Raw genomic sequence first — 7,892 nt, 5'->3', positions numbered from 1 at the left:
AAATTATTGATTTACTTAAGAAAAGACTGATTAGGAATAGCAAATCTCCTTGGTCTTGTGCTGCTTTCTATATCCAGAAAAATGCTGAGCTTAAGAGAGGTACCCCTCGCCTTGTGATTAACAACAAACCTTTGTACAAAGTCTTATATATATATAAAAGGTAAATATTAATGGAATATTATTGATAAGTTAAAATAAATTAATAGATATCAAATCCCAATATTGCAATTGCAAATTCCAATTCAAAAGATAATAAAACTCACTTGATGCTTCCTTCATTAGAACCATCAACCATCAAAATGATGCTGATTATGTGGGTGTCTGTCAATCTGAAATTTCTCAGAAGCAAATCAAGTCAATCAAAGTCTATTGATACAATTTTAGAAATAATAATAATAATAATAATAATTGCAATTATAAAAGTTACCAATTATTTATTTATTTAGTTTTTGGGCTTGTAGTTACCTTTGTTAAATTAATGTTTCCGAGAGCAAACACTGCCAAAGCTTTGAATAACACACCAGGACCTTATTTTAAAATAAAAATAATGCTTGTCTATGTGAACAAAATTAACAAATATCTCGTCAGTTCAATGACAGTTTAGACATATAAATATGCAACAAAAGTTTATACCTTATATGGCCTGTCATCAATTCCTGGAATTATAGGTTCTCTTGAGAGTATCAGAAAACGAGTAATATTATTGTCAACATCCTGGCCAGTATAAGGTGGGAACAATTTAGTCATGTTGTATTTGGCACATTTCATGACAGTTTGACAATCTTCATAGTTGACAATAACAATGGGAAGAGACAAAGTCTGATAAGGACATTTAACATAAGCATGATTTCTGCCAAAGTAGTTATTAATTATTACATCTAAGAAAATATCCATGTAGAAATTAGTAAGTAATTATTGCATGTATCATAAGTCAAGGCATGTTTCCCAATAATTTAGAACTAGGGTCAGCATGTACACATGCAGCTATATATATATATAGCTGCAATAGAGTGGAGCAAAAGATGGGTAGGCACCAGAGCAATACAAAAGGGATTATAAGCTGCAATAGAGTGGACCAAAAGATTTGCAGAATTGACTTAAGTGAGAAATGGAGCAAATTAAATTAAAATTTTAAGGAAAAAAAAAAGCAGCGGTGTTAATGTCCTCTATAATTGAGGAGATAGATCACTGAGGAACAACAACAGAGTTCTGGATGTGATCAATAACATTGAAACCATATCCTTTCAAAATGCTATGGTCTAATACTAAATTTGTTGGATTATACATTATTCTCGATTAATTAATTCAATTACCTAAATTGATTAATTAAGTTAAATTATGTGTAAATTGTGGAAGCACACACAAATCACCAAATAAACTAAGTGCATCAGAAGATAAATTGATACAGTAATTTGTTAACTAATGAAGAAAACCTCTCAGAAGACAAAAACCTCACCGAGTGGTTTTCATGTCACCACTCCCAAGAATCACTAATCAAGAATCAAACGGTTATAGATACAAGGAATCTTATAACTACTTTGGACTATCCCAAAGTATCAATCTATAATTGAACCTTCACTCCAATCCCCAATTGAACTTGATCTTGTAGAGACTTCTTTCTTTTTGCATAGATCCCAGTACATGATTAACTTATTTACACGAATCCAAGTACGTAACTAACTCCACATCAACCCTTTGATTGTAGTAGTTGATTTGCAACAGCTATACATAAAAAAACAAATAAGATTTTCAATGGTTGGTATTAGAAACTTTGCTTGGTTACGGAACCCAAATGCACTCTTTCTTCTGTAGGAGGAGGCTAGGGTTTCAATAAGAAAACCTTATGAAGTTTTTAGGGTTGAGGTTTTTCTTCTCTACCATCATATTTATATAGGAGCTTAATGGACCTTTTAAATAGGCTTTCCTATTTTTATTAGGTTTTCACAAGCCCAGAAACAATAGCCAATTAGAATCCAAATTGTGTAAACTATATTCTGAAATCTCGTAGCTTGATAGATTGAGAGGGATCGAGTTTCATCAAATCTCGATAGATCGACAAGTATTGAAGAGATATCGGAACCTGTAGATTTAGTTTTTCTTGAGTAGTCTTCATGTCTTTAATGAAGCCACTTGTCATGATAATCTTGAACTCACTTAGATCTATCTAATTATAAGTAAAGTGCGATTTGTCATAAATTATGCCAATATATAAAAAATATGACCCTGACAATTTAATTAGGAGACAATAACAAGACCAATTTTAGTTTCAGCCGAAAGGGCTGTACACTATGAACATAGTATATGTGGGACAAAATATTTTGGTTCTCCTCATGATGAACTCACTCTTTTTTTCTCTCTTCTCATCCAAACATTTGGCTATTGCAAAGAAAAGTGTTTGGTTAACACTTTATTGTGCTCCAAAGTCATGTGGTGGCAATGGTTTGATTGTGACATGAGTCTTAAAGAGTCGAAGTGGAGATGTTTGGTGATGAGTGATGACAATGCTTTTTTAGATTGGTCTATGGTTATCAGCTGTTTGTTTGATTTATATGCCCGAGTCTTACAAATCTGAAGAGAAGGAAGTCTTACCTGGATCTTTTCAGCGAGTATGTCAAAGCCCATATATTTTTGCCGCTCTAGCACTTGCAACAGCTCCAGAATCTCTTAGCCCAGTTGAAGCCACCTTCTTTCCAAATAATCTATTCATCAGAGAATGCATACAGATTTAAAAGAAATTCAAATACAATTTATATGGAATATACTGAACTAGCATAGATAACCTGAGCAGCAATGGCAGTTTATCAGCAATAATTCTGACAACACCTAGCTTGCTTAGCGTCATATCACATTGAGCAAGAGCCTGCAAGTGACGACATTCTTAAAACAGCAACAGATCGAGAGAACTGTCGGGAACTTTGTCTTCCATCACAAATGAGGTTAATATTTGTGTAATACAAACAGCTTTATTCCATAAGGCAGCATATAAATCAAAAAAATGAGATGGCTAAAGTTTTGTATCAATAGCTTTTAACTAACTTTTAGTATTTTTACCACTACTTTCCATCCTATTTGACTGTTAATCATAAAAAGACTAGCGGAACCCAAATTAGTGGGACTAAGATTTTGTTGTTGTATACAAGGGATATAGCTTAGCTCCAGTGCTCTAATGCATTGGAACTAACATGATGTGGACATGTGACAAAAATCAAACATGTGTCTATATCGTGTTAGCTTTAGTATATTGGAACTAAATCTTACCTATATACACTAACTAATAAATCATGTTATGGATATTACAAATTTTATTACATTAAACATACAAAATGATGTGTCAACTTTTAAAACAATCAAAAATTTTAATTTTGAAATTTATTTATTATGTTATTGATGTAGCACTAATCACAATGTTTTATTTATTTATAATTTTATAGTTAGAAATGAGGGAATTTGAACCCCAAATATCTCTTCTAGAGACACTAAGAATTGCCAACCTGTTAAACTATATGGTTTTTGACAAGAATTTTCCTATTTGAGCAACATATATCCTAAAGCTTTTGCCACAGATGAAAGTGCCTAGCATTCATGTCGCTCGTACAGAACAGGCACGTTACATTCTCCTTCACAACAAAATTCTAGGAAGAAAGACAATGAAAAAGAAACAAAATAATCACTGACCTGAGGATGGCTCATAACACTTACTATCTCCAGCATTGTTACGCCGGACAGTCCTAGAAGGCAATGGTTAATTTGCAATTTCACCTCCCCGACTATGTTTAGCTTATGGGAAAGGAGCAAGTCGTAGTGACTGTAAATGCTTCCACCAATAGAATTCTCGATGGGAAGAACTGCTTTATCCACTAACAACATTTCAACAGCCTGTGAAATATTGAATATCAAGTTAACAATAATAGGTAAACAACTCATCAAGATACATCTTCAGCTTTAAAAAAATAAAAAGTAATGCTAATGATATTGTAAGTTTCACTTCATTACATAATTTTTACAAATGGACGGTATCTCCAATCACATCATATATTTATTTATTAGGTTGAATTAATATCAATCATATTCACAAGCCAGTGTATGTGCATTTTATAATGAAATTGTAATTACTTTAAGGAAAAAGTTTAGTTACAAAATTTGTTGCAGCCTAAAATTACAATCTTACTCAATAAAATAAACAGTATTATATATTTTGAAAATCTAACCGTTGAATTGCACATTTTGTACGCTTTTAATACACATGTCAAATTTTTTGTCAATCGGATATTATTTGCTATATAATTTATAAACTTATATTTTATGTATAATTTTAAACTACAAAAACTTGTAATTTAAACAATTTATTTAGGACATAGTTATTGGTTTTTAATTTTCTAGAAATTTCGCAAGCATGGAGAATGTAAAAAGAATGTGATTCAATGGTGAATTTGTCAAAATTCACCTCCAGTTAAAAGATATTGAGTAAGGTTATAGCATAAGGCTACGACCAATTTTGTAGCTAAACTTTATCCTTATTTTAATTATTTTATTTTAAAAAATCAAGACCAATAAACATTAAAAAAAATTAATGAATTGAACACCAATAAAAGTGCGTAATAATTAACATGTATTCATCAAAACAAATACATTATTCATGTAACATTTATTCAAACCTTAAGTGTTTCTTCAAACGTTCTACATGAGACAGTCTCACATTTGGGAAATGCCTTCATAGCGGCAGCCTCACTATATGCTCATGGTATTCCCTACATATCGGAAAGTACAACCCATATGAGAGCACAACAATATTACTACACACAACAAATTTCATAATTTCACGAGAAATGAAAATAATAAGAAATTTCATACAATATGTCTCTTTAATAATTGTAAAAAATATTATGAAATTTGTTCTCTTTTAATTTATTGATATGAGAAATGATAATAAGAAGAAATCAAGAATGCTATAGCCATTTGGGAGAAGAATTGACAAAAAGTGTGTACCTGATGGGCAACCATTACTTTTAAATCATTGCTTGTAGAAGATGAATAGTCATATGCACTGAACCGTTCTTCAACTTTTTCGTATATAAGCCATGAGATTACAAAGGAAAACGGAAAGAGAAGAACTTAGTAAAAAACGATCACTTGCATGAAGCAGAGTACCTTTTTACCGAAAACTTGGTCAAAATGAACTTTTGCCCTTTCTTTTAAAAAATTCAGTATAATGCCTCACGTCTAAAACTAATTAGAGAAATGTCCTTATTTTGAAATTCAATTTTCTAAAAATCGAATTTCAAATGTAAAACTTGATTTTTGGAATATCGAGTTATAGCGAACGTGGAGTTAAGAAAAATTGAGTTTTTTAATTTTTTAGTTTGTTATAACTCAATTATCCAAAAATCGAATTTCAAAACATGGGCATTTTCCTAATTAGTTTCAGATATAGAGAATTTTACTGAAAAGTTTTGGCAAAAGAGACAAATGCTCATTTTCTCCCCGAAAACTTATTTGTCAAGATTGATTTAAGTATAGTTATATCTAGACAAAATCATATTCTAAAAAGTCGTATATAAAATCATAAATAGATAAATTAAAAGGCCAAAAGAAAAAACTCGTAAAAAACATATTCCACAACTTAAGCCACTCAAAACCCACACAATCCAGGTTTGTACTTAAAAAAATTTGCAATCTATGAATAGTATGCAACCTTACTGTTCATAGATTGTAAAAAAAAAACAAATTGTTATTTTAATATGTGGTTGTGTGTGAAGAGAAAAGGTGAGTGAGGGAAAAAGAGAGAGAATAATAATTTTTATTATTTTATTAGGTAGTTTAGATTATTTTATTGAGTTGTATATAAAAATAAAAACTAAGACGTAGAATGAGTTGTAAAATAAATAAAGTAAGAGTAAACTACATAAATGGTCCCTATCCTTTACATTATATTTCAATTTAGTTCCTAACTTTTCAATTGTGTCAATTTAGTCCCTAACCTTTCAATGACGTGTTAATTTAGTCTCTGCCGTTATCTCTTGGATGGAAAAATCTGACGTGTCAAACAGCCTAAATATATAAATAAAAAATTGCCACGTCAACTGCTGCCTAGACTAACATATCAATTTTTTTTTTTTTTTTTTGGGTAGAGAACACGTAAGTTTTTTTTTTTTTTTTGAAAGCAACACGTCAGTTTAAAAAAAAAAAAACCCAAATCAAATCCTTTTAATTTGATTCAGAATTTTGTTATTTCATTAAACGTGTTGCTTTCAAAAAAAAAAAAAAATTGATATGTTAGTCTAGGCAGCAATTGACGTGGCAATTTTTTATTTATATATTTAGGCTGTTTGACACGTCAAATTTTTTCATCCAAGAGATAACGGCAAAGACTAAATTAACACGCTATTGAAAAGTTAGGGACCAAATTGACACAATTAAAAGGTTAGGGACTAAATTGAAATATAATGTAAAGAATAGCGACCATTTATGTAGTTTACCCATAAAGTAATATTTGAAAATATAAAATATGCTTTTTTTTGGCATTCTTGGATGCTAATGCTCTTAGACTTCATATTTTAATTTAAAAATTTTAAGCAATAAAATTTAATTTGTTTTTAATACAAGGGTTTTTTTTTTTTTTTTTGCAAGAGTGAGTCTTGTAGCTTAACCTATATTTAGATACTGTGATAAAGTTTCAATTTATTAGTAATATTGCTCTTTATCATCGGTTGGCCAACACATTATTTGATTTTTGGTGTATGATCATACCTTTTATTCCAGTGGAACAAACAAATGTACTTTAACTAAAAGAAAAGAACTGTCAAAATTTTTATTTTAAAATACAAAATATTTGGAGATTGAGTTAACTCACTAGGAAGAAGGTTCAAGGCCTTGTGATTCCCCTTGGACTCATTACCCTGAGTCTGCTCAATGGTCCTAGAAGACTCAACCCCAGGCACGTACGGTTTGTGATCTTCCACAGGAGAGGTATCTCTCTTAGCAAAAACACCAAGACAACAAAATTCCCATTTGCGAAACTTTTCCAAACGAAACCTCAGATTGAAAGCAAGCCCAGAATTCCTAGACAACCCCAAATCAGAACAAGTAGTTGTGGCACAGAACCTGATGGGTGCACCTTCAAGCGCCATTACAAAGAAACCAATACGGGAAACCAAGAACGCAAAGACTCACACAAATGTAAAGGTTGTGGGTTTTGTTGAGGTAAATTGATGATTGAAAGACAGACAAAGCTGCATTATTGAGGAGGTGGATGTGACAGCTAATTTTGTGAGTTTGGACCCACAAAACTGTTATAGTCGGTCGGTGTTTTGCACTGTGTGCTCAAAGCCTCAAATCAAACGAATCGGAATTATTACTATGAGAGAGAGAGAGAGAGCATGTGGAGTATATTTATACTAGGCTAAGGGTCCGTTTGGATAGAATTTATTGTTGAAAATTGAAAATACTGTAGCAAATAATTTTTAAATGTGTAAATAATGCTGCGGGACCCATTTTTAATAAAAAAATTGCTAAAAAAGTACATAAACAGTGCGTGCACAGTGCACGCACAGTACGCGCATAGTGCATGCACAGTGCATGCACTGCGCGCTTGTCCCTGCAGCAGAGAAAAAAAAAAAAAAAAAAAACCAAAACGTGAAAACTGAAACGTGAAAACGCAGCCACTGAATCCAAACGCCCTCTAAGAGTCAATGCATATTGCAGTGAGCATTATTTGGAAGTAAATTCCTGCACATGGCATAGCCCAATTAAGCAACGAGGTTCATGATCTCATGTATTGCAAAGTGCAAACTGACATGCATGATTGACATAGCCGATCACAACTCCATGCTCGGCCAGCCCGTCGAAAGAGAGTATATATCTCTTGATATTTATGGTCCGTTGGGATAGAACGT

At 31.8% G+C, this 7,892-nt stretch overlaps 1 pseudogene; it reads right to left on the bottom strand.

Annotated features, from left to right (window-relative positions):
• Positions 1-287: 287 nt before the first annotated feature.
• Positions 288-4,813, bottom strand: LOC142635697 (arogenate dehydratase/prephenate dehydratase 1, chloroplastic-like; annotated as a pseudogene).
• Between the last annotated feature and the right edge of the window lie 3,079 nt (positions 4,814-7,892).

The sequence above is a fragment of the Castanea sativa genome, chromosome 5 (genome assembly GCF_040712315.1).
Source record: "Castanea sativa cultivar Marrone di Chiusa Pesio chromosome 5, ASM4071231v1".
Classification (NCBI taxonomy): domain Eukaryota; kingdom Viridiplantae; phylum Streptophyta; class Magnoliopsida; order Fagales; family Fagaceae; genus Castanea; species Castanea sativa.
The sequence above is the reverse complement of the archived record's forward strand: the minus strand, read 5'-3'. Positions and strand labels throughout refer to the sequence as shown.